The sequence below is a fragment of the Psammomys obesus genome, unplaced genomic scaffold, assembly GCF_907164565.1.
Source record: "Psammomys obesus unplaced genomic scaffold, mPsaObe1.curated_primary_1811, whole genome shotgun sequence".
Lineage (NCBI taxonomy): Eukaryota > Metazoa > Chordata > Mammalia > Rodentia > Muridae > Psammomys > Psammomys obesus.
The window spans coordinates 1,856,119-1,884,102 of record NW_026596131.1 but is presented as its reverse complement, the minus strand read 5'-3'; the positions used below and the strand labels follow the sequence as shown (position 1 = coordinate 1,884,102).

General features: G+C 37.0%; 1 protein-coding gene across 6 annotated transcripts in view; it reads right to left on the bottom strand.

The window, feature by feature from the left end:
- The window catches only part of Tanc2 (tetratricopeptide repeat, ankyrin repeat and coiled-coil containing 2), a 311,126-nt gene that overhangs the window by 177,104 nt on the left and 106,038 nt on the right, over positions 1–27,984 (bottom strand). The window lies entirely within an intron of this gene.

The window sequence follows — 27,984 nt, the reverse complement described above, 5'->3', positions numbered from 1 at the left end:
AGATTTTTCTTGAAGGCATTAGATTGATTGGTGAGCTCTCAAATTCAGTTTCTAAAATGTGCTAGGATTAGAAATATCTGAAAATGTGAAGAAGCTTTATTGGTCACTCACCAAATCTCATACAGAAAGAACACCTGCTATAACAATGAGAGAAAATAAAAGACACATTTAAAAAAGTGTTTGATTTCAGAAGATGGGAAGAAGAATCAAGTGCCAAAGAGCTAGGAATGAGAACAGAAGTAGGTGAATCAAAGCAGTCCCTTCAAAGTCCAAGAGGAACTGGCTCTCATACCAGATTCACATGGAAGTAGCAAAATTTTTCATCTCAATAAAATGGTGTATATTCAGATTATCTGAGAAAGACTGATGTCTGTCAAGTTCACTTCTACCTTTTGTATTTATGAAAGTATATTTCTAGTCCAAAGACCTATTAACTCAGTTATAGTACAGTATGTTTCCTCTTGTCTTGGCCTGGGTAGGTAAGAACTGAAATAACATGATCATCTTATCACCACGGTGACTTACTATAACAGAACAGGTTTTTTTTCACTTGACACAGATGTTTAGCATGAAGCTTCTCTTTTCTCTTTGTCTTTATTGCGACAAGTTATTACTGTACAGCCCAGCCTGGCCTGAGCTTGCAGTTCTCTCGCGTCACCCTTCTAAGCGCTCAGATTACAGTGTATGCCACCATGCCCAGCTTTAGCGCTACTTTGCCGTGTAGTGTACCCGCCACTGTTATTTTAGAGCCCCAGAGTCCCTGAGGTATTTGCTGTAACACTTTTCTCTGGTCTTTGTTCCCTCAGCTCAGCAGGACTGTCACTCTTAGATTCCCCACAGAATATATTCAGGCAAGAAGCCAGGGTTCACCTAGTTCTGGACCCTGCCTACCCATTCACTCAGTGCGTACGTAACCATGCTGTCAACAGTTCGGTGTGCAAAAACAGTTGTTTCCTGCGGGAAGGCAAGTCTGAGGTGAGTTAGGTGAGCGCAGTGGTGCGAGCATCTTCTGTTTCTCAGTCAAGTATGTGTCTGACGAAAGACAGATTTACCTGTTTTATATACTGTTGTATCCTCCAGTAGTGCCTATAATTGCGCCAAGTAACAGAACAGTGTATTATTTGTTGACTAAATTAACTAGCTTTTATTTACTTAAAGATTTCTGGAGGTATAAAAGATCTGTCCATGTCCTTCACCTTTAACTAAATCTGAAGAAGACTGGTGATTCTAAACTGTAATCAAGGTAACTCAAGAGTACATTCTTATCAATTTATTTTTTTCATGCAATTATGTTGTGCCACACAAAAGGATGTACTACATACAACAATTAGACAAAACATGCAAGTAATAAATATGGAGACAACATTGTACCAAAAAAAAAGCTGCTAAAAATGACTGCAAAGCCTTTTAAGACAGTCTAACAGAAATTAAATATTGAAGTTAATGGGACTTTGACTAAATTAAACAGGAATCATCACTGCAAGGTGAAATCAGATGTAAATTTTTATGTGTATATCACATGACAAAGCAAAAGGCAAATTTCTGTAGAGGAAAATACAGAATGCCAAGAGCAGAAAAAAAAATAGTGTACTTAAAAACCATCAGAGAGCCTACCTCTGGTTAAAGTTTTATAGCATATGGCTTTCCTATTGCTTTATATAAAATATTAATGTCTACATCTAAAAATAATTGACTTCCTCAAATACATGCATATGTGTGTATGTGTGTGTATGTGTGTGTGTGTGTGTGTGTGTGTGTGCGTGCGCGCGTCTGTGTGTATACATGTAGGGACTCATTTGTGTGCACATATGTGTGTAAACCAGAAGCTTATGTTGGTGTTTTTCTCATTTGCTTCCCACCTGATTGTTGGAGACAGGTTCTCTCGGTGAACCCAGATTCATTCATTTGGCAATGCTGGCAAGCTCCAGGGACCTTATGGACTCCAATTTCCCAGCATGGGGATTACAGGCATGCACTGCAGTGCTCAGTTTTACACAGGTATTAAAGAAATCAGGTTCTTACTTTATCTGTTGATCCATCCCCTTAGCCCTGAAGCACATGACTTTTAAAAGGAATATGTAGGCCCTATTGATGACAAGTACATATACTTGGTGATGAGACAATATAAGGCCTATTATTGTGTAATTTTCAATATTATTAAAAATTTTTTAGATTTCTTATCTTAAAAATGTGAGGCATAAAGTCTCTTTCCATTATAAGAATTACATTTAAAGGGTAAGTAAATTAAAAGGTGGATGTGGCTAAAAAAAGAAGACATTAATATTTAAAGCTATATAGTATCACCCAAGGCCACAGACTGAGCTATCCCTGGACCAGAAACTGAAATGTGGATGTGGGATTCATTACTTACTAATGGCACATGTAATAGACACCACTTCTCAAGGTCATCACAAAGATGTAAATGAATTAATATTTGTAAAATCAACATAATGCCTTACATTATTACAATGGGCTCAACACTAGACATTTATTGTGTATAATGAGGATGACAGTGGTGGCGGTGTGTTGACAAGCAAAGGGGAACCATGGAAAGACACACAGTAACTTTTAGGGTGCTGGTCAGAGTGTTTGGCCCTAGTGAAGATGACTTGCAACATCTCAAAAGGTAATCTGCTCAGTTCTTTCTGCCTCTCCATCTTTGCTCTAAACAGGAAAATGGCATTTCATGAATAAAAATCATTTTTAGAAGAATATATACTACAGCAAGTGTACCGGTACAAACTGCCTTCTATGGCACAGAATGTTGGAGGAAATTTGTTTATAGTGTAAGAAAGCTAAAAAAAAAAAAAAAAAAAAAATATTGTTGAACATTTTACCACTGATTTAAAAGCATGTTAAGTTATATATTAGAACCTAAGACCCTGGGATCATAAATCTGAAATATAAAGTCTACATGTCTATTACTGCATAAGAACAACCAAACTTCCCCAGTGTATAAGCTCTTAAAAGGTAAGGCTATCAGGTAAGTTCAGGGCGGAACTCGGAGTCATACAGAATGCAGCCACACTGCTCTTTGCCCTTTTGCACGGGTGACTAACCCTGCCTCACAATGTACTAACTAGGTAAAATTACACAAAATTTCTTGGAGAAATAGTTTTCCCTAGACTTAAGAGAGAAAGAGACTTGAATGGTAACAATGTACGCGATGGGCAGCTGTCATTTACTGGCTGCTCTGAACAGCTTTTTTCTCCAAAGCTGTAAGTTATCTGAAGACCTTAATTATTCAGTGTGAAGGTAGAAAGTGCTACAATTTGCATAAGCATGAACACTGTGCCAGTACTAGAATAAAACTGGCTAAAAATAAGGAAAACTAGAGGCCAGGGAGAGGGTTTAGTGGTAGAGTGCTGGCTGCAAGCAGGAGGTTCTGGGTACAGACCCTCCTCCGCACCAACATTACAAACCTGGGCGTGATGTTCTACACCTAAATTCCTAGCTCCCAGAAACAGAGATACGTGGATTCCAGGGTCTCCGCCAGTCAGTCTAGTCAGAATGATGAGTTCCAAATTCAGTCAGTGGCCATGCTTTTAAACATAAAGTGGAGAAATGAGGACTATAATTTCAGTGTCAACATCTGGCCTCCACACATGCTTGCAGAAGGAAGTGCACTTGCACACACATAACACACACACACACACACACACACGCACACGCCCAAATGTACACACTCACTCATACACACTTGTGCATGCAGAGAGAGGTTAAATGGATAACTAATTACACCTGTGTTTCAAAGTAGCAGGCTTTTGAGTGTTCCTAACACTAGGTAATGATAAGTGGGTTATACATAACACTGATTTGATCATCGCACATTATATAAGCAGTGAGCAGTGAACTATTACAGTGTATCTTAAAAATACACACAACTATTATGTGTCAATTATATCAAAAGTAAATGCTACTGTAATTCCACACTAGGGGAGGCAGATGCAGGTGGATCTCTGTGAGTTTGAGACCAGCCTGGTCTACAAAGTGAGTCCAGGACAGCCAAGGCCACACAGAGAAGCCCTGTCTCAAAAAAAACAAAAAACAAAACAAAAAGCTAGCCTGTCCTGTGGGCAAAAATGATTATGGAGACATTTCTAAGGATTAACTGTGAATGCCAGTAACTTTCTGGCTTGTTTTTGGAATGTGCAGTTGTTACTACTCTTACAATGGGAAAATTCACACCAAGGAACACTCAGTAATTCTAACCCTGAATCACATTTCTCTGATCTTAGGATATTAGTCAGAAATTACCAGTCTTGTAAAAAGGCAAGCTGCTTCTCAGTCTCTAAAGCTCTGGTATCAACTTGGCAGACAACAGAAAAAAGGAGTAGTCAATGATTAATTCCTCAGAAAAACAAGGTCTGAGGCTGGGTTGCTTTCTCTGCTAGAAAGTAAACCATGGGAGAAAGGTAGCCAGAGGGACAAGATGAGCACTATGCCAGGGCAGCTGGTTTGGAGTTGGGAGCATTCCCCTCTATAAAGGCATGGAACAGCGGGTAGCGTGACAACGGAAGGGGTGGCATGCAAAGTGTGGGTACTAATTTGGCTTAGATCTATTCTTGGGGTTTCCATGAAATCGCCTGGACTGTGAACCAAATAAACCCAGTGCTCTGTTCACTGTTAGAGTTTTAAGATGTGGAGGGAAGTCTAGGAGAACGGAGATAAAAGTCATGTTGCATAACACAGTAAAGAAAATGGAAGCTCAAAAGCCAATCTCAAATGTCTAACTTTAGACACTGTCTCACACGTTCTGTCCTTTCACTAATGGATCTCGCTGGATGCACAGGGGAAAGTTATACAGAACTATGGGACAACAAAAGCTAAAGAGAAGAACAATAAAATCAGTGTTTATAAAACTGGCGGCAGAAGTGGGCATGGTGGGACATTTACAGCACACAGGAGGCTAATGCAGGAGGACAGAGCTTGAGGCCAGCCAGCACTACAAAGCAAATTTGAAACCAGCCACTAAAAAAATAAATAAAAATAAAAAATCACTTAAGCTTCCTTTGTCTAACTTTGGTCATATAGTAATGGTATAAACACAGGTAACACACAGGATTCTCTATGTGCTATACAATGCTAGGCACTTGGTACATGGCTTGTTTAAATCTATTCTTAGTAGACAGTTGCTCTTATGCACATTTTATAAAATATAATAAAAAATCTGACTATGAATGTCATGTGAATAGTTACACAGTACAGATGTCCAGATGCTAGAACCTACACCATGGATGTCTGACTAGAGTCCAGGGGATCAGCTTCTGAAAGCTTCCTTTGAGACAAATTCCAACTCAGACATGCACCTGATTCTTCCCCTACTGACAGGGTATTTATTTAGACTCTGTGTATAGAAATGGTGTTTCTAAACACAAATCTCCACTTATGACTAAACTTAGACCTAAGTCACGTATAGACAAGACCACATTTATATGTCTAGTTCACATTAACGTGGCTTTTCTCAGGATCCACCCAATAATCAGGAACCCTGAACAGCATAAAGACAACAAACAAAAGCAGCCTCTTCTTATCTTGACAGAGGCAGGCTCAGTGTTAGAAATGCTGAAGATCATAAGGAAAATATTTAAGTTATACACACATTAAACAATCTACTTAAAAGTGTAAGTATAAATTTATTAAGTACACTTTTGATGCAAAGTCTGGGCCTTTTTCACTGGAATATGAGTTCCAATACTTTCTTGCATAAATAGCATAAATATGCATAGTGAATATCTTTAAAATAAAAACAAATGGGGCTGGAGAGACAGCTCAGCAGTTAAGAAGAGCATTAGTTCCTCTTTCAGAGGATCTGGGTTTGGTTCCCAGTACCCACGTGGTGGCTCACAAACACTGTTATAGTATTTAACAATTTTACTTTTACTAACATTTCTGACATTTTAACAGTTTTCCTGAAACTTCTAATATAATTTTTCTAGAAACAATTTCTTATAAATGCTGTATTTTTTGTTTGCGTTATGAGTTAATGCATATATAAATTAGAATGACAGGTAAAATGAGCATTAGAAGTACAAAGCAAGACAGGAATAACAGAAACACCTTGGCATATGAAAAGCACTAGTCCTGGTAACAGTCAGGAGGTATCGCAATGGGAAAGAAAAGTGTTAATTAATTCTGGAAACAGCTAGATGAAAGTCAGTAAAGCCTCTAAAACTGGAAGCTCTAAGCCACAGTGTCTAGGGCAAGGTTATCCATAATATAAAGCTTGACTGAGAACCATAACTGAAGCTCTTCACATGTTACTAGGTGTGATGGTTGATTTTTACAGTCAAACTGGTCAGATTTTTTTACCTAGGAGAAACACTTCTGGTTATGTGTGTAAGGGCATTTTTAGAGACATTCAACTAACAAAGGAAGACCCATCCTGAATACGGGTAGCACCATCCCATGAGTTCATGAGAATAAAAAGAAAACAAAGAGAAAGTAAACTAAGCATAAATATTCATTTCTCCTTGCTGCCTAACTACCTAGACAATATACCCAGCTGCTTCATGCTCCTGCTGCGTGGACGTACATGTACCCTCAAACCGTAAGTACAAATAAATTCTTCCTTGGCACTCATTTGTCAATTGCAGGCTTATATTTTAAGTACTAGCTCCTTACCAAATATGTGATTTTAAATATTTTCTTTTATTCTGGAGATTGTCTCTTCACTCTGTTGGCTCTTTGTGTGATATAATCCCATTTTCTAACTTGTTTTTTTTTCTATTTTTCTTTAATGATATAGTAAAGAAATATATATATATTCATATATATATATATTCAATGGTTTATTGAATATATATATATATAAACCATTGCATTAACCATTGTAGAAACTTTTCCCTAGAGTTTCTACATCAGTGTCATATTTTTAGTTCTTATTCTTTAGAATTTTTAAAAATTTATTTATTTTTTACTTATTATAATTTATTCACTTTGTATCCCAGCTGTAACCCTTTCCCACGTCCCCTCCCAATCCCATCCTTCCTTCTCCTTATCCTCCCATGCCTCTCCACAAGTTCACTGATAGAGGAGGTCCTCCTCCCCTTCCATCTGGCCTCAGCCTATCAGGTCTCATCAGTACTGACTGCATTGTCTTCCTCTGTGGCCTGGTAAGGCTGGCCCCCAGCAGGGGGAGGTGATCAAAAAGCCAGCCACTGAGTTCATGTCAGAGACAGGTCCTGTTCCCCTTACTAGGCAACCCACTTGGACACTGAGCTGCCATGGGCTACATCTGTACAGGGGTTCTAGGTTATCTCCATGCATGGTCCTTGGTTGGAGTATCAGTCTCAGAAAAGACCCCTGGGCCCAGCTATTTTGGTTCTGTTGCTCTCCTTGTGGAGCTCCTCTCCTCTCCAGGTCTTACTATCCCCGCCTTCTTTCATAAGATTCTGTGTACTCTGCCCAAAGTTTGGTTGTGAGTCTCAGCATCTGCTTTGATACCCTGCTGGGGTAGAGTCTTTCAGAGGCCCTGTGTGGTAGGTTCCTGTCCTGTTCCCTGGCTGAAATTGACAAATGAGTGCCAAGGCATGGAATTCATTTGAATTAATAATTGAAGAATGGGACAAAACGGAGTCATATGAAAGGGGAGGAGGTCCTCCCCTATCAGTGGACTTGGAAAGGGGCAGGGAGGAGATGAGGGAGGGAGGGTGGGACTGGGGAGGGAATGAGGGATACAGAATTAACAAAATGTAACTAATGAGAAAAATAAAATTAAAAAAAATAACTGAAGAATGGATGAAGAAAATATATATAGATACACAAAAGGAAATACCACTAAATCCTAAAGAAGGAAATAACCACTTGCTAGAACACGATGGACCCAGTAAGATTACCTTGCTAAGTAAAATAATACAGACATAGAAAGAAAAGCACTGAAAAATTTATTACCTCATGCATGGGTTCTAAAACATTACATTTATAGAAGCCAAGAGTAGGATGGATGTGGCTATAGGTTTGGGGTATTGGAAAGATGTTAACAGTTATAACTTTTTAGTTAAAGTCTGAAGAATTCTGACACCATTTGGTGATAATACCCATTAAAGTACATGTTAAACTGCAAAGAAATGACATCTATAATATTGTGTCTATAACAAAAATAAAGCATCATATGATAGATGTGTTAACTGTCATGATTTAAACATTAAATATTTAGTATATCAAAAAATTAATTCTTCCTTTCTTAGCTTGCCTTTTTAGGTACTTTGTCATAGTAATGACAAAAATAGCTATTGCATCCACTGTCAAAGTTTAGATTTAATAAAGAGTATATAGTGCAAAATTCTGCTGAGGTTAGGAACATGACTCATAGTTTGCAAAGCATGTGCAGGGTATGCTCAGGCCCTTGAGCTCAACAAACAAACAAAATAATAAACAAGGAAAACCAGAGTCTGTGCCCGTAAGTGAAAGGAGTAATGACCCAAACAGTGAGGAAACTTTAAAACATGAACTGATTACCACAATAAGCAGTCATTTTATACTTCACCACATTTCTATCTTTAAACTACTTAATTTCTGTGCCATTCTACTGCTATTTTCTCAACAATATACTATTTGAGAAGCATCAAAAACAAAAATAAGAACATGAAACAAACCACTACAGATATATTAGCTATGACAAATTATGTTTTTCAAAACCTAAGATATAGCCTAAAAAAAATTACATAATTACACTTAAAATCAAAACTTTAAAAGCTAGTAATACAAGAAGTAACTCATACTTCAATGTCACATTATACACAAAGATGAAATATTGTAATCTAAGTTAAGTAGACTAAGCATTACAATATAAAAACTGTGTGTTAAAGCAGCAAAATGAGAGAAGAGTTGAAATTACTAGACATTTGGTTCAATGTCAAAAATCCTATTACAAAGCAGACAATGCCTATTTAACGGTGAAAACAAGAGAAATAATAGCAAATGTTATTTTCCTTGTTGGCAAATTAAATCTGTCCTTGATCATGAATAAGTCATGAAGTCATGCACTTTGGCCTCAGCTAGGTGACCTATATCATACGTGCCAGAGCAACTTTCAGAAACACGTGTTGCGAGCAGGTCAAACTTGACATAAACTAATTCTCTCTTTTCTAGGCACTATAATGTGGACAGTGAGTCCTAAGAATCGGATGAGGAGTGTGACTCATATGGCACATGTCCATCTAGCCTCAGTTTAAAAGAATTTACCATCACAAGTCTGATCAGTTAATAATAAAGTGGTGAGTCAAGCAGCCTCAGGCTCTAACTTTAACAAAACCTTGGTGAGAAAATGCTCTTCCCATTATAATAAGATTATCTGCTTCGGCCTGCTCGGATGATGGAACTGAAACAGAGACTATTACTGAAGCCCCAAGCAAGCTTAGTATGTTTTATTGACCTGTTCAACAGTGGTCATGAAAGACCTTCTGTGATTGTCTACAGCATGCCGGACCAGGGACAGAAAATGAAGACAGAGTGATAGATGACAAATGCTGTGTCTGGCGTAGAGGGGAAAAAAAAAAACACCGTAGATTACACATATTTTTATAATTCAAACTATTAAAAGGTATTCACTTAACCCTTATAATGGCCTAATGAAGAGGCTACTGGTATTACCTGTCTCTTGAAGATAAGGAAAGAAACTGAGGCACAGAGAGGTCAGGTTATAGGCCCCAAACAGAACTGATTTGTGTCAATCAAGATGCAAATGCAGGCAGTCTAAATCCATACATGTACAATGTTATATAGCCCTAGGCTACACTATAATACTGAGGAATTTAAAACTTAGATTTTTAGAGGGCTGGAGACAGGGCTAGAATTTAAGGTGAGCCAGGTTTGGTTCCCAATATCCACATGGCAGCTCCAATTGGCTATAACATTGGTTAGAAAAGATGTAGTTCTTCTGGCCTCTACAGTTATCAGGCACATGTGTGTGCACACACATCTGTGCGTACACACACACACACACACACACACACACACACAAAACAAACAAACCAAAGGCAAAATACTCATATACATAAACTAACAAATGACTAAAACAAAATACAAGCAAAAAAACTTTACATTTCTAATACATGCTAAAATTTGGAATAGCCCATTCTGTACTAAACGTGTAACTTCACAATTTTATACTTTTCTTTATAATGTAGTAATGAAGCAATGTATTTGTTCTTACCTTTTTTATTCTGGTACAGGCTTCTCTTAAATCACACATTATCATGTTCACTTTAAAACCATAACAAGTAAAAGTGAAAACAGCTTCCCTTCTTACCAAAACAAATAGTACAGAGGAGAGGAAAGTGAAGAAAGTGACCTTGCACCCACTGTGATGTGCCAGTTGGCATCTGTTATTACTAGGCAGTACGTCTCACAGCACACTGTCAGAAGTTTCTTTGTCCTAACAACTCTACGGGTATTATTTCTCCCCTTTAATGAGTTAGGAAACTAAAGCATAGATATGTTATCTATAATTTAGCCAATGCCACACAACAAAAAAGTGGCAGAATCTAAACTACCATATCATATTGCAGGAGTCAAAGGAAAACAGCTTTAGGGTTACCTTCATCTGTCTTAATATAAAAATAGGAGATTTGGGGGGATGAGAATGTTAAATGGGGAAAACATTTTTACCTCCGAAGTTAGTGAGTCCTATATACAGCCACTTAACATAAACACTCCCAAAGAATCAGAACTCTGAAAAGCATGTTTGGTTGTGAATTTCTTAGATGCTTTCTTACCCATCCCACAGCCACTTTTATTCTCTGTTAAATGAACAAAATATGAATATGAATATCTGTAAAATCAGAATACCACTGCTAAGGGTTTGGACTAGAGCTCAGAAAAGCAGAATCACTTTACAATAGATTCTTGGTCCTTTATGAATCTACATTCCTGACCCCTGTGTAAATTTGAAAATTTCCCAAACGTCAACTTTTATAAAGATTATACCATCCTGGTTCCCCAGGATCTTTCATATTGAGCCTTAGGTTTCTTATTTGCCTTTTAACATATGCTTTACTCTTTGGTAGATATTTCTTAAAGTTCATTTCTTGATACCTTAAGAGCTGGTCCCAGAAATAAAGACTTACGTTGGAATCCTGATCAATTATACCTAATTTGTATATTCACGCGAGTGCACGCGCGCACACACACACACACACACGAAAAAGCTAGCATTCAATATGCTCACTGATATGACCAGGGGCCACATGTTCCTGTCACTATGATGGACCACACCCATACACTGTGAGCCCAAACAAACCCTTCCTTCTTAAGTTGCTTTTGTCAAGTATCTTGTCACAGTACAAGTAACTAAAACACTGTCCTTGTGTATAACTTCAAAATTTAACTTATTTAAGTGCTTAAAAACTACATTAACACTTTATCCAGCTATTTGGCCTAACTCAGCATACATCTTCTTTTAAAATCACTTGTCCTAATCCATTTCTAGCACAGAGGCCACTGATACCCACCCCTGAACCTTGACATCACTGATGGATCTTTCTCCGTCACCACCTTGCTTGTTTCTTTAAGATCTTTTCCTCTTGTATTCTCCGTGCAATCAGCTTAGTGTACCACTGCCACCAAAGGCAGCTACAGGACCTAGCTACAGGACCCTTTCATAAAAGGTCTACTCCAGAGAAACTGGTGCCATTACTATCTGGTATATTCTTGCTTCCAAGATTTTTCTGGTTACTTTGTCATTTTATTTATTGACCCAAACAATCAATATAAACTTTTCTCCAACTTAAAAATCACTTATCTGCCAGGTGTGGTGGTGCACACCTAAATTTAATTCCAGAACTCTGGAAGGCAGAGGCAGGTGGATCTTCCTGCCTCTGTGGGTTTGAGACCAGCATCATGAATTCCATGACAGCCAGGGCTATGCAGAGAGTCCCTGTCTCAAAAATATCAAGGAGAAAATTTACTAGTCTTCAGGATTTTAATGTAAAATTTCTCTTGGGGTGTTTATGGAGGTTGTAACTTTCCATTATCTTTGTCGTGGCAACATGAACACGGACTGTGCATGACACATCAGTATCTGCTCCTCTGTTCTCGTAAATGACACAGCTTTCACGAGCCGGAGAGAGGCTTCTCCAGGCACTCCTGCCACATGGTCTTGTAGGGTTACACACAGAAACACAGGCTGGTTTTCAGGTAAGTTTTAGAGTTAGGAATCGGCTAAAGGGGTACGTGCCTTCACTGCACAACGGTGTAGGGGTTTAGAGACAGCATCTTAGTTTTTCTACCACTCTTCTACGACAACCCACAGATCCCTTCCTCATTCACTACAGCTTGACTCAATTCTGAACTTCTACTTTCCTCTCTTTTGAATGGTGTGGACCTTCAAGTTCGAAGCAGATGACTTGCATCTTACTTCTTGATTCTTAATCTCTTTCTCTATAAAGATGCACATGCTTCTCAGAAAATCTTTTAAAATGGAGGTGATCTAAGTAGCATGCTTAAAACATAAAGGTACAACAAAAATATGTTTGAGGTTTGTAAATGTAAAACTCCTGAAGAGTAGGGTTTATTTAAATATTTGAGGGGGAGATATTTTGATGATAAAATAAAAATAAATGCAGACTACTTTAGGAGAAAAAATGTGAGACTTTCTAGGAATGTGCAGGTTTCTTTTTGTGTCTTTTTCTTCCTTCTGCTTTTTGTTTGTTTTTGAAACAATTAACCCAAGCTGGCCTTCCACCTGCTATGTTAGCTGGAGGTGACCTGATATGCCTACCTTCACATTCGGAGTAGTGACATCACAGCTGTGTGCCACCACCTGTAGTTTTGTGTGGTGTTGGGGACTGAATGCAGGGCCAGTTGCATCTTATGCCAACACTGTAGTAAGCTACATCTCCAACCATGGTTTTACTTTAAAACTAGACATCACAGTCCATTTGGTAAATATTCAAATTTCTCTGCCCTAAAGGAACTCTTAAGGCAAGCACAAGCAGTAGCAAATGTGGGCCAACGGAGTGAGGAGAAATGGGGAAATACCACTAAGTGAGGAATCATCTGTGCCAAGGAAACTTGGTACATTAAAGAAACTATCTTACTTATTTTTGTTTTTAACTTTATTTTCTTTGCTTTTTGAGGCAAAAAAGCAGTCTAGGATAGCCCTGAACTTAAGCTCTTTCTACCTCTAATTCCAAAGTTCTAGGATTATAGACATGCTTCACTGTACTTGGTTCATTACTCTTTGTTTTGTTTTATTTTGACATTGTGTCTCATGTAGTCTAGACTGGCTGCAAACTCAAGTGAGGCTGATCCTCCGGTCTTCACCCTCCAAGTACTAGGGTTTCCAGTGTATGTATATCCAAGCCCAGCAATTTAATGCCTATATTACTAAAATACCATTATTGCACTACTTTTATAGTAGAGGAACTGGAAAAGTTAGCCTGCCCTAATTTAAAGCTTATGGTATAAAAATACAGTCATGTAATATGGGGAGGAGGGTAAAAACATTAGTGAAATGTTATGACTTATTCCCATGAGAAAAAATAAGCAGGGTAAGTAGGACTCACTCTTTTGTTTTAAGCATCAACTTAATTTTTAGTTTTAGTATTTCTTAAAGTTTTTTATGATATTACCATATTCTTGGGTATTCAGAGGTACTATTGGCATGTTAGTTATTAAAGTTTTAGTCAATGAAACTCAAAGAACAAACTTAAGCCCTTTATCTATAGTTTTTATATATTATTTATTTGGTATATTTATTACATTTCATCCTAATTAAAGTAATACCTACTATTGACTAAGATTTTATTTATGTCACATAAACAATATAAAAAACTTTAAAAATATTTCAGAAAGTAAACTGCAACACAATGTCAAATCATTTTGAAACTGATGTTTAATTTTTTTCATAGAACACTGTCACTTAAATCTGTAACTTGAATGTTCTTCACTTTAGGAAAACCTAATGTATGATATATTCCTTGGCATGCCTTTTTACCTTCATGTTTGTGTTTTATTCAAGGAATATTACCTGAAAATAATTAAACAATAAAAATCCTAACCTTTCTAAAAAAGTACCTAAATAAGTCTTTGTTATCATTAATTAGAATTATGAGTTCATAAATAATTCAATATAGAGTCACATATATACAAACATACATTTTGTGAGTACAGACTAACTACAAAGGAACATCTACTTATACACAATAGTTCAGCATATGTAAAAATTTAAATGTATTTTAACTTGTAAAACAATACTTAAAATACAAATATTCAATAAAGTGTAATTAATATAAAAATAAAAATTTAATAAAAACTAAAAAATACAAATATTCTATTTATTTAATATGTTAATCACAGATGAGAGAAGCAAAATAATTGCATTATTGACACATTTAATTGTGAATATAAATAACACTTTCTACTACCTTTTAATATAGTAATTCTTCACATTTAAATGTTTCTTAAACAATGAAGAGAATCACATACAGATTTACAGGTGAAAGTCTCAAACATGGAAAGAGCAGAATTCAGAAGTACAAACTATGTTCATATCTAGTTATATAAATAAAAAGCACCCAGTCACATCTAACATATATTTTCTGAATAACATGCTTTAAAAAGGACTAACTCAAGAATCTGAAAGAATAAGCCCAGATCAAGTGCTTTTCTGTTTTGAGGTGGCTGATGATCTGCCTAAATATTCTAATTTTTAAAAATCCAGTTCCTGGTTTTAGGTTATTTCTAAATTACCATGGCTAGCTAAATAGCTAAAAAGAGAAAATTAAAAAGCACAAAATAAGCAGTCTACTGTAAATTCAATTTATCTAAAATTAGTAATTACCAAATAATCAGAAAATGCAAGTAAAATAGGGTAGAAATATAACTTAGTTTAAATTCATCTGATAAAGCAGACCCAAATCAACATAACTAGCAATTAAAACCATTTTTTAAAATCCCCATCTCCTCAAAAGATGCAAAAAATTCATTTATTTATAATCATTCCAGGTAAAGATAGGGTGGGTGTGATGTCCTAAGGAAGGCTGCCTTCCAAGTCTAGAATTCTGAATTTTTTCAAAAGGGAATTTACTGATGAGGCTGCTGCAATGGACAGGAGAGATCTATTCTGGGAACATGTCGCAAAAAAAAGAAACCTGACCTTCACATTTACATATATAACTTACAGTTTAAAATTGATTTCTTTATAATAAATATTCTTTTAAAATAAGAGATTTTTAAAGGTTCATGAAATCATATATATATATATATATGTATAGGAACACATTAAAAATGAAACAAACGTATGTGATAATTTCTTAATGGATTCTCTGCTAACTAAGTACCCAAGTCTCTTAGGCTGCATTTCTTTTCCCACAGATCTCAAAGCAGGCCTTATAGCTCAGAACGCATGGAACACACAAATACTCTGCTCATCATACTCACAGCCTTTACTCTTCCTTCCTCATCTGTCAACACTCTGCAGTTTGCTTCGTATTTCCAGGCTTATTCACTGGCCACGTTGTTGGTGCTGACACATTAGTAACGATCCACACTTTCGTCTTCACCAACCAGCTCTTCTTACTGTCCAGACCTTACTATGCCTTACAGGTGATAGTTCTAGCAGATGCTGATTATGGTCCCAGTGCACAAAAGATGCTCCCAAGGGGCTTAGAGCCCCTAGCAACATCACCTGCTTCTTTTTTTATCCACACAAGCAAGCACTGTTGTACTTGTTTTGAATATCTTAACGATTTCAAGATCTATTATACAGATGCGCTCTTTTCATTAGATTGCTTGACATGAAGTTATTTTTTCAGAATACTGCAGCAAATACAGATTGTATGATCCCATTTCAAAGAAATATTTTTTTTACAGGTTTTCTCTGTGGCGCAGTTTAGTAAACTCTTCTGCTAAAGAAAATTACTGAAGAACTGGTTCTGAGGTTTATAATGGCGCAGCGTTAACCAGAGTGAATGATTCACGGATGTTCTTAACATTCAGGAGTAACACGGAAGGCTAACAGTGCAGCCTAGGTCCAGAGCTGATGAATGGTGCAGTGCTGCTGTTGTCATAGCAACCGAGAGAAAGGGAGAAAAAAAAAAAAGCAGCACCATAGAAGGAGCTGTGACATGGATTCTGGGAACAATTTATATTAAAAAGCTGTAAGCATCTCCTGTCTTAAAGCTACAAACTCCTCTGCTTCCTCTTTAGGTTTTCCTCTTGAATTTCTGACTCTGAGCTGTGTAAATACATATTACAAAATACAGCAACTAGGGAAATAGCACCAACAAAACTATAATAAGGCAACTGAAGGGATCAATACCGGCAAACTAATATATAAATCTGCAGTAGCTTTATAACATATGGGTTGGATTTTAAAATTAGATACTGATAAATAGCTATAATATAAAAATTACCTAGAATGTAAAATCAGCAGAAAAGCTGTCTTTGGATACTCAGATATATTCAGATTAAGTGCCTTTCATTTAGATGGTGTGCATTGGATATACCAAAACCTGCAGCAGCGTCTACAGGCTGACTCATTAAATAGCAGTGACACTGTCTTCAAAGAAATGCATGCTATGTATTCCTTCTATGTACAGTAAGGTTCAAGATACTGAGTTCACTAAAGATCCTTATTGTCTTCATTCACAAAGAAATGTCTGTATCATTTGAAAGTGATACAGTTACTGTTCCATCCATGCTTCTGAAGGCCTCACTCTATTTATCCTGGGAAGAAACTTTTTCTGGTAGTTTTTCCTTGCCTCTCAAGAATCCAGAATTCCTTCCTCTCCAGTGGACTGTAGAATAGTTTCCTAAAGAACTTACAGGAGAAGAACTTAATAATGGTGTAGATACATGTATTGTTGAAATGGTGTTTTCTTTCTGCCTTTTGTTAAATGAAACATTTCAAGCAAAACAAACCCTGTGTATTTTGTTTTTTTCATATATCTCTACCATATCTGCATCCTTTGGCTCCTACCAAGCATAAACATAGTATTTTTTCAGAACTATTCTGAAATCTAGCTAATGCATGGATCACCTCAACTTGGCTTGAGGTGACATTTTGTGAGAAAAACTTGTTATTTGACTCCAAGTATTAAATTGTTTATTTTCTAAAGTCACAACTAAGGAGAATTTTTCTCAAAAATAACCAGTGGGACACAATTATATTCAGTTTTTAAAGGCTTGCTAGATAGAAGAGATTAGACTACAGCAGTAAGGCTTTCAAGTCAGACATGAATGTGCTCTTCTACTTAGGTAAAATAAGATTATCTGAAGCAAGTTCCTTAATTTACGTGTTTGTTAGTGCCATCACTCTGTGGAAACTGCTTTACTTTCTCACTGTTGCCATTTTCTAAGATATGCATCTCATGCCAGGTTATGTTTATTTGCTTACCTTAAATAATCCTTTAGCTCTATTCTAAGGCCTCTCTACCTACTATAATATCAAAGGAAATAGACACTTAATATAATGTAAAATGTGTTAATTGTGTACAATATGATGATACCAAAAGTCTAATCGGATATAAAAACTAAGTACATGGTATTTCCCTACCCCCAGTACTATGGTATATCCGTAATCATGGGTACTTAAAAGACTGTCTGTCTGTCTGTCTATCTATCTATCTATCTATCTATCTATCTATCTATCTATCTATCTATCTATCTATCTCCTCCTCCCTTCTCTTTCCCCCTCCCTTTCTCCCTCCTTTCTCCCATCCCTGTCTCCCTCCCTTACCTTCAGATTCACAGGTTCTGCTCATGTCCTGTGACTCTCAACAGTTATCGCTTGTTGAGCCAATTCTAATGCTGAAGGTTTCTTTTCAGGACTTCATAACTGTGATTTTCCTACCTTGCCCCTCCATCTCAGGTTCCAGGTGTCCCTAGCTTGACCTTTATTTGTCACAACTCTAAAAGAAAGATCAGTTCTATAATTTAGATTTTAGGTACAAATACGTCTTTTAAACGGTAGAAAAAAAGAAGCTATGAGACAATGGCTGGTGATTCCAGGAGGAAAACAGATGGTATAAATAAAAATGAAAAGTATGTTATTAGGCATATAGAAGAATCCAGATAAATAAATATAGCCACCCTCCTAATTTTTAAATTTAGAGAAAAGAAAGGGATTCTAGGGATTAAGCTCAGGGTGTCATACATGCTAATTTATCACTGAGCTATATCATCATGCTCAGCTCTGATGAAAGATTTGTGGCCAGGAGTGGTGGTGCATGCCTGTGATCCTAGCACTCGAGGAGGCAAAAGCAGATGAATATCTGTGAGCTCAAGGCTTGCATGGTTTACAAAGCAAGTCCAGGACAGCCAAGTATGCACAGAAAAACCCTGTATTGAAAAGCCAAAAACAGGAAACAACCTAGGAACCTGCCACAGAGGGCCTCTGAAAGGCTCTGCCCTGCAGACTATCAAAGCAAACGCTGAGACTTATGGCCAACTGTTGGGCAAGGTGCATGGAATCTTATGTAAGAAGTGGGAAATAGTAGGATCTGGCGAGGACAGGAACTCCACAAGGAAAGCAACAGAACCAGAAAATTTGAACACAGGGGTCTTCCCAGAGACTCATACTCCAACCAAGTACCAGGCATGGAGATAACCTAGAACCCCTGCACAGATGTAGCCCATGGCAGTTTACTGTCCAAGTGGGTTACATACTAATGGGAAGAGGGACTGCCCCTGACATAATCTGATTGGCCTGCTCTTTGATCACCTCCCCCTGAAGGGGAAGCAGCCCTACCAGGGCACAGAAGATGACAATGCAGCCACTCCCTATGTGAGCTGATAGACTAAGATCAGAAGGAAGGAGAGGAGGGCCTCCCCTATCAGTGGACTTGGGGAGGGGCATGTGTGAAGAAAGGGGAGGGAGGGTGAGACCGGGAGGGGAGGAGGGAGGGACTTATGGGGGGATACAAAGTGAATAAAGTGTCATTAATAAAATTTAAAAAGAAAGATCTGCACCCCCGTAAAAAAAAAAAAAAGGAAAAGCCAAAAACAAAACAACAAACAAACAAAAAAAAACAAAAAGAAAGATTTGTGTCCAAAAAAAGAACACAGAAAGATTTTAAAAAGACAGAATCAAAGACAAAGAGTACAAAAACCCTCTAATTACACTGTTGAGCAAGAATAAAACCCCAACTGAAAAGAACTGTTTTTAAGATAACAAAGAAAAGATTGTGTTAGTATTGGGTATGGGGGAAGGGAAGCAGGAAAAACTGATCCATTGCACAAGAAAGATAATGATGCAGTAATTTGTTTATAAACTTGCATTCACAGTTCATCTTTTATGAAATAAACTGTCAATTAATTTCTTGATATAAATACTATCTTGCTTGATCCACAAAATGCTGTATAAGGCAAAAAATAATAATAATTACAAAGAAGAAAACATTCAGAATAAACAAATGACTTGACCAGATTCCTATCCCTAAGTGGCAGAGACAGTCAGATATTCACCCCAAGAACACCTGACTCCAGAGTTTTCCCACAACAAACAACAGTCTGCTTCAAGCACAGACAGAAAATGACTCAACTCTTGTATAAAGTTGAAAAATGGAAGTTAAGACGCTTATGCCAATTTTAACAACAAAAAATTATTTTGCATGCTCATATGATACATAGTATTACAAAAGACACACAAAGCCTTGCACAAAGTCCATCACAACCGCAACCCATGTCCCAGGCACACAAATACTTCTCTAGGACACCCATTCAGCACTAATAAGCACGGACTGGTACCATTCCTTTAACTGATCCTTGTGGCCATGAATCACGTTTCTAAGTTTGCAACTGACTTTTCCTCCTGTTTGTCTTTAAAGCTTCTCTTTCCCTTAAGCACCATGAGTACACTCAGTTTACCACAGCAGGCATGTTTCCATTGTAATGCTTCTTTTCCTCAAGTAAATTTAATCCTTAGAGGCTCTTTCTCTGACAATTGCTATAGTTTCAGATAGATGGTCCTTCCAAGATTCAGGTATCAAAACTTAATGGCCAATGTGATAGTATTACGAGATAGTAGGGTCTTTAAGTGGTAATCTCGGCATAAGGGTCCTTCTTTTATAGGTGGAATTAGATCCTTTTTTTAAATTAAATTTTTATTTTTATATATTAATTACAGTTTATTCACTTTGTATCCCAGCTGTAGCCTCCTCCCTCACTCCCTCCAAATCCCATCCACCCTCCCTCATCTCCTCCTATTCCCCTCTCCATGTCCACTGATAGGGGAGGTCCTCCTCCCCTTCGATCTGACCCTAGTTTATCAGGTCTCATCAAGACTGGCTGCATTGTCCTCCTCTGTGACCCTCGCGGGGAGGGGGGGTGTCAAAGAGCCATCCACTGAGTTCACTGAGTTTCCCATTACTAGGGAACCCACTTGGACACTGAGCTGCCATGGGCTACATCTGAGCAGGGGTTCTAGGTTCTATCCATGAATGATCCTTGGTTAGAGTATCAGTCTCAGAAAAGACCCCTGAGCCCAGATATTTTTGGTTCTGTTGCTCTCTTTGCAGAGTGCCTGACCTCTCCAGGTCCCACTATCTCCCCCTTCTTTCATAGGATTCCCTGCACTCTGCCCAAAGTTTGGGTAAGAGTCTCAGCATCTGCTTTGATACACTGCTAGGTAGAGTCTTTCAGAGGCCCTCCGTGGTAGGCTCCTGTACTGTTTCCTCTTTTCTCCTTCTTCCAGTGTCTATCCTGTTTGTCTTTCTGAGTGAGGGTTGATCATCTTACCCAGGGACCTCCATCTTGCTTAGCTTCTTTATGTGTACAGATTTTAGTATGTTAATCCTATATTATAGGTCTAGTATCCACTTATAAGTGAGTATATACCATGATCAATACTTAAGACAAATTTCAGTGTAAAAAGCATTTTCCATACAGACTTCTACACTTAACTGAATGATTAACTGCACTGTTCAAATTCCCCATATTAATTATCCACTGAGTTACTAATTTAGAGGCATGAAATCTACCTTCAATATAAAATCATCAATTTTCCTTTTTTATTGTTAACAATGTTTGCCATAGACAGTGTGTTCTTTTTTAAACATCTTTACAGAGATATAATTTACATACCATGTAATTCATCCCTCCACTGAAAATAGGCTTTACATATTTACAGGATTGTGGAACTATCAACATAATCTATACTTACAATATCTTCATCACCTACAATTAATCTCACGCCCTCAGTACTAAGTGATTGTTAATTGTTCAGACCCTATTCATGACACTTCATAAACTAGAATTCCACAAATAATTATATTACCTGTTATGACTGGCTTCTTTTATTTAGAATGAATCTGCATTGTTCAAATATAACTCTGACTATTCATAACATTTCATAAACTAGAATTTCACAAATATTTACATGACCTCTTATGAATGGCTGATTTTATTTAGAATGAAGTTACAAGGTTCATCCATGTTGCAGCATTGAAAAGTAAAAAATTTGTTTATTTTTTGTCAAATAGAACATTCTTTTCCATTTATCAGCTAGTGAACATCCAAGCTATTTGCCTATGATGATCTGTTTGGTTCTGGTTTGCTTTAATAATGCTGACTCATGAAAACTGAAATTATTTATATTGAAGGAAGTAACAATTCCCTAACATTCTCTATTTTTAGTACTGGACTAAGAAAATAATCTCTGAAGGGCCAGAAATAGTTCCCATTCACTGTTTCTATCAGTGAATTAGCCTTGGGGTTTATAACAGTCGAATCTTCACATTCCAAAGATCTTGAAAAGTCTTCATACATTTATTTTCTCATTTAATATAAAAATGAGAATGTAACAGTCATTAGTGATGGAAACTTACGACTACCATTCATGCCTACTGCATTTTAAAATTCACTACACTGCACTCAGCGGGGCTCATGCTTTAATCCAAGCAACAGGGTGATAAAGGCAGAGGGTCAGGCATTTAATAAGCCTTAGCTACTACTACCCAGCAAGTTTTAGGTTAGCTTGGCTTACTTAAGTCTCTGACTGCTTCCCCACAAAAAGAGTCTGTAATTGGCTCCTTGAACATCAATGTTGTTTCTAAAATTCAAAATGTGTACTCATATCCTATATTTATGATTATATTTAGTAAGTCAGACTATGTAGACTAATAACATACATAGACTTTTTATATTTTCAAATTAGGTCTCTAATAATTTTCCTAGAATGCCTATGAGACAAAGCTACATTTCCATATTTACCCAACATAAAATGAGAAAACCAGCATTTAGTCAATACTCAGTATATGACAGATAGTAGGCTTAATAAATCATATTTAAAGTTCACATCAATTCTAATAAAATTTATACTCATACATCTTGAATTCTAATGTTCTCCAAAACTGTAAGGTAAACTGTCAATGAATAGATGTCATATGATATAGACTAATATAAAAGGAGCTTTGTAGTGATTCTTGCAGAATATCTCTAAAATAAGTAAATGTTTCCATTTGATCCATCACGAAAACAATATTTTCTCTATAGCTGGTATTTCAGATGTCCACGCTTACCATATCAGATCACTTATTATGACTTACCATCTACACCACATTGCCTAATCTATTTGGTTGTAGAATCTGAAGATTAAGCAATCAAGAAAGTGAAGGACTTTGAAAGCTACCTGAAGGTTACCTTCTAAAATCTCAGAATACTTACTTAATACAGATGATAGAAACTGCATTCTCAAATCCTAGGCACTTTAACGGCTGTAGCTAGGACCTTACTACCTACTCTAGTCAGATACCAACTTGTAAGGTTTACAGCTACTCCTCCTGCTCACTGTTCTGTGAAGTACACAATGCTATTATCCTTATTTTTTTAACAAACAAAAGAACTGAAGTACAGAGATTTTTAAAATGAATTTAAGCAAGATTAAACAGCAAATCTGTCATATTCTACCTCATGAGGTTTTCAATTTCTCAGAGAGTAAAACTTACAAACATTAAAAGGACATGCACTAAATTTATGTCATCACTCTGCCACTTTTGGGTAGTGGTTACATATCTCTACCATAACTCAATGCCTGTCTTTACACTTATGTACGTATCAATTTATAACACACAGGGATTCATGTTATTGACAATTAGATTTTCATTTTTGCTATGTTTACAACAATATATATGTATGTAAGCATACATTTTTAAACTCGTCCAGGTTTATTTTTAGGATTCAGAATAAAGTTGTTTGCATCAATGTTTATACATACTGGGATAGATACACAACATAAAGTAAATAGAAGTGAATCAGTGCACTCCTTAATATCTTTAAGAAATACCAAGTCTTTGTGATACAATTAAGACACCTTGGAAAGAGCAATAAATAAGAGTCTGTCACTGATCAGGGTCGAGTGTGTCCCTGCAGTCTTGCACATCTCTCCACTGCAATGCAATGCATAACTAACTCAACAGGGGCTCCTGGTCAGTGTTTAGCTCCTCCCGTTGGAACTCACTGCTTAAACCCGCTGGCCGCACCGCCTGCTGTTAGAATCAACAGAGAAGTAAGTGAGATAGGGTATGGCAAATATGCCATTTCTCTAATGCTCAATTTTCTTACTGGTAAAAGACCACTTCCTAGTTGTATTATTTTTTGGCAAATTTTCAATTTAGCAAGCATTATCTCTCCATAATTTAGTTTACTTATTTGTGAAATGAAGATATATGTGAAACTATATTAGTGAAGGAGGCTACATAGAAGACATTCAAGTGGACATTTCTATCACTTTTTTCATTATTCACTAAAAACATTATTTCAAAATACATAAAATTTGTTTGTTGATTGACTGGATCTCTCAGTGTCGTCCGAGCTGGCCTGGAACTGACAACATAGCCTAGGCTGGTCATAACTCATTCACGATCCTGCCTCAACTTCCTTAGTGCTGGGATTATGTGTATAATCCCCTATACTCAGTTTCTCAAAAGCATAGTTTAAAAGTTCCAACTGTCACCTAATGCTAAAAACAGTCTTCAGAAAAACCTCACCTAAGATTTACCAAACATGGTTTTAAGTAATAAGCAATGTATCCCAATAAAAACACAACTGTATCCCCGTTTTATAGAATAATAGAGATGGAATGACTAAATCAGACTTGGAATACAAATTTAAGCAGTCTTACCACTGAGCCTGTGTCTCAGCTTTTTTGCTGTAAATTAACTCTCGTTTGTACTGAGTGGAGGAATTCATCTATATGTTTAAAAACTGCTTTCAAGCTCTAAGTCAATAGTGTCCTTTAAAGCAACTTTTTAAATTCTCACTTTTTACAAACAAGTCAAAATACTGCAAAATGAGCTTCTTTCTGCAAACAGGTCTTCACATATATCTGTGCTAACTGACTCACATAAAAATATGTTGACCTGATAGGCTAGGGTCAGAAAGAAGAGGAAGAAGTCCTTCCCTATCAGTGGACTAGGAGGTGGGCATAGGAGGAGAAAAGGGAGGGAGGGAAGGACTGGGAGGAGATGCGGAAGGGGCTACAGCTTGGACACAAAGTGAATTATTATAATTAATTATTGCAATAAATAATAAATAAAATAAATATGTTGAATACAAAAACTGCCCAACAACAACCTGAAAAGGTTACTCCTCTGTAATATCTTACAATGATAAGTACTCATCTTTTTAAAAATATTTACTTATTTTATGTAGATGTGTGCTCTATCTGCATGTGCACCTGCATGCCAGAAGAACGTATCAGATCCCTGCATAGATGGTTGTGAGCCACCATGTGGTTGCTGGGTATTGAACTCAGGACCTCTGGAAGAGCAGTGAGTGCTCTTAACCACTGCGCCATCTCTCCAGCCCCTAAAAGTACTCATCTTATTTGAAACTGAGAATTATTTAAAGATTAGGAAAACATGAAGAAGGTTAATGAAGAGGGCTGATGAGACAGCTCAGAGGGTAAAGGCATCTATTGCCAAGCCCGAGATGACCTGAGTTCAATCCTTGGGACTCACATAATATGGAGAGGAAACCCACTCCTACAAGGTTAATGGGCACAGAATGCTCTATCATTCACACTATACGCTCTCCACACTTGCCAACAAGATATAACTAAAAGTTGAAGCAGACTGTATTACTTCCCAGCCCACCTCTGCTTATGACCTTTACAATCAAAGTAGGCCCCTTACCAAGCATAAAATTTATGACCCTTGCCTGCCTCTTTCATTTTCTATTCACCTGTTCTCTGACATTCTCTGTTAAACAACATGTGACTTAATAGTTTCTGAATATGGCAAACTCATTTCTGTCTTAGGACTTTTTGTATAGTTCTTTTTGCCTAGGGAGCTCAATTCCAGATCTTCCCATGGCTCTTCCCCTAAACCCTGCTCCTTCTTTTTCTTCCTCTTGCATTATTCCATAGAAAGAAATTCCATTTCTACCCCAATTTCCCTACTTCATACCTGCATAGTACTTCTTACTATCTAAAATTATTTACTTATTGGTTATTGGTTATATTCCTACCCCCTTTAAACAGGATCTGTGTAGCACTGGCTACAGAGACCTGGAACTGTACAAACTAGACTGGCCTCGAATGCACAGAGACCTGCCCACCTCTGCTTTCTAGATGCTGGGATTGAAGGCTGTTTGTATTACCATATCCAGTGGTTATATATTTCTTATCAATATCCCTCACAATTGAAATAAAAAAACCTTGAAGCAAGAACTTGTGCTTTTCACTGCTATGTTTTATCTAAGTAGTACCTAGAATACAGTCCTAAATAATTTGTTGAATAACTGAGCCATATATACATCTATGTATGTATATATGTATATTTATATACATATATATTAATACTTGGAAGTATTATTTATATTTGGCATAGAAATAGATACATTAGTTAAGTATAGCCCTAATGACCTTATAAAATTTGTATCCCTAGAGGGTATTTCTTTATTTCCCGTAGTTTCTTCTTTTAACTTTCCCTTTATTTATTTCTTTATAAAAAAACATAATTATGAAAAGGGTAAATGATAAGCAATCTTTAAAAGAGATCAAGAGTCTCTTAAATTTTGAAATAATTTCATTTATTCCATGTTAAATAGAAAAGTTTATCATCGGCCTTACTTGGGGCAAAATGCCCAAAGAAACATTTTCATGGGGGGGGGGGTCTTCTTCTTCAAGGAAATGTATTTCCTTCATTTACAAGTTTTACAATGCATTCTCAATCTTTAATTCTTAGGGCTTTTTTTTTTTTTTTTTTTTTACATTTTTCAGTAAGCAAAACTCTGAGAGAAATTCCACATGCTTTAAATACTATGCTTTAAAAACTTGGTGGCTCATACATGGGATTAGTCAGCTAACCCCTTCCTTTTGCGCTACAAAACCACCTCTGAAATAATACGTTACTAACTTTGTTAATACATGTATTTACGTTTTCACAAAGATGGATTATCTAGACTGATACTGAAATTGGTATAAGCCAATAGGGCAGGTTCTACAAAACCCCAGACAAGCCAGCTTTCTTCACGGAAATGGGAACTTTCGTGTTTTTTCCAAGGGGTATGAGAAAATGGAGCAAAGACAGCAGCTAGCAGATTTTGAATTTTGTGTTTTTAAGTAATGACACCTTTAACTACAAAAATGAGAGTATTTCTTTTTTTTTTTTTAAGAGAAACTAGAATATTTTTTATTACTAAGGTTTAAATTCTAGGGATAATTAAGGATTCAATTCAGATCTTTAAAAACAAACTTAAAAAAATAAATATTAATTGAGCTTCTTGATCCCTCTCCCAGAACACAGAGGAAAGACCCAGGAGAATTTCATTTCAAACAGTTAACAATTCTCTTAACCAAGTATTAATTATAGGAAAGCTCCTACTTCATGGATATCCTGATGAGCTCCCACTAACACATCAGTTGCTCACTGTGAGTGTTCTCTGGGTTTGGAATAACTTCTCTTATCCTCCTCTCCTTCTTATCACACATTCATTTATTTACTTATTTTTAAAATTTATTTATTTTTTATTAGTTTATTCACTTTGTAGCCCAGCTGTAGCCCCCTCTCACTTCCTCTCCCAATGCCCCTCCCCAAGTCCACTGATAGAGGAGGTCCTCCTCCCCTTCCATCTGACTCTACCCTATCAGGTCTCATCAGGACTGGCTGAATTATCTTCCTCTGTGGCCTGGTAAGGCTGCTCCCCCCTCAGGGAGAAGTGATCAAAAAGCCAGCCACTGAGTTCATGTCAGAGACAGGTCCTGTTCCCCTTACTAGAAAACCCACTTGGACACTGAGCTGCCATGGGCTACCTCTGTGCAGGGGTTCTAGGTTATCTCCATGCATGGTCCTTGGTTGGAGTATCAGTCTCAAAAAAGACTCCTGGGCCCAGATTTCTTGGTTCTGTTGCTCTGTCCCCTCCAGGTCTTTCTATCTCCCCTTTCTTCCATAAGATTCCTGCACTCTGCCCAAAGTTTGACTATGAGTCTCAGCATCAGCTTTGATACCCTGCTGGGTAGAGTCTTTCAGAGGTTCTCTGTGGTAGGCTCCTGTCCTGTTCCCTTTTTTCTCTCTCTTCTGGTGTCTATCCCATTTGCCTTTCTGAGTGAGAACTAAGGATTTCTAAGCAATCAGGTTATTCTTGTCACACCATGTCAAATTTGATTATATTTTTAGACTTTGGAAAGGAACCAGTGTTTTAGGCTACTGTGTTATTAATCCATTTTACCAATTTTTATCTAATGGCCCGAGTCAATATTTTGACTCAGTCTAGTGACTTGAAAATGCCTAATAAACAATGATCAATATAAAGAAAGAGGTCAAACTTACACCTTATAAAACTATAAAATAATGAAATACTGTATTTTGGTGAAAATTAATAAACATTAAGTGCTTTTTTTTCTATTTAAAAGAGTTAACAAGTCTCATTTTACCCTCTTCCTCTTACATTCTTTTGAACTGTCATGACAACTAACTTTTCCTACTACTTAGCTCAATACGAGGCACAGAAGAAGCAATCAATATGCCTTTAATTTCATGCCTTTATGCACTCGGAATCCATCGATGCCAATCAACTGAAAGATATCTACAGTATGCTGCC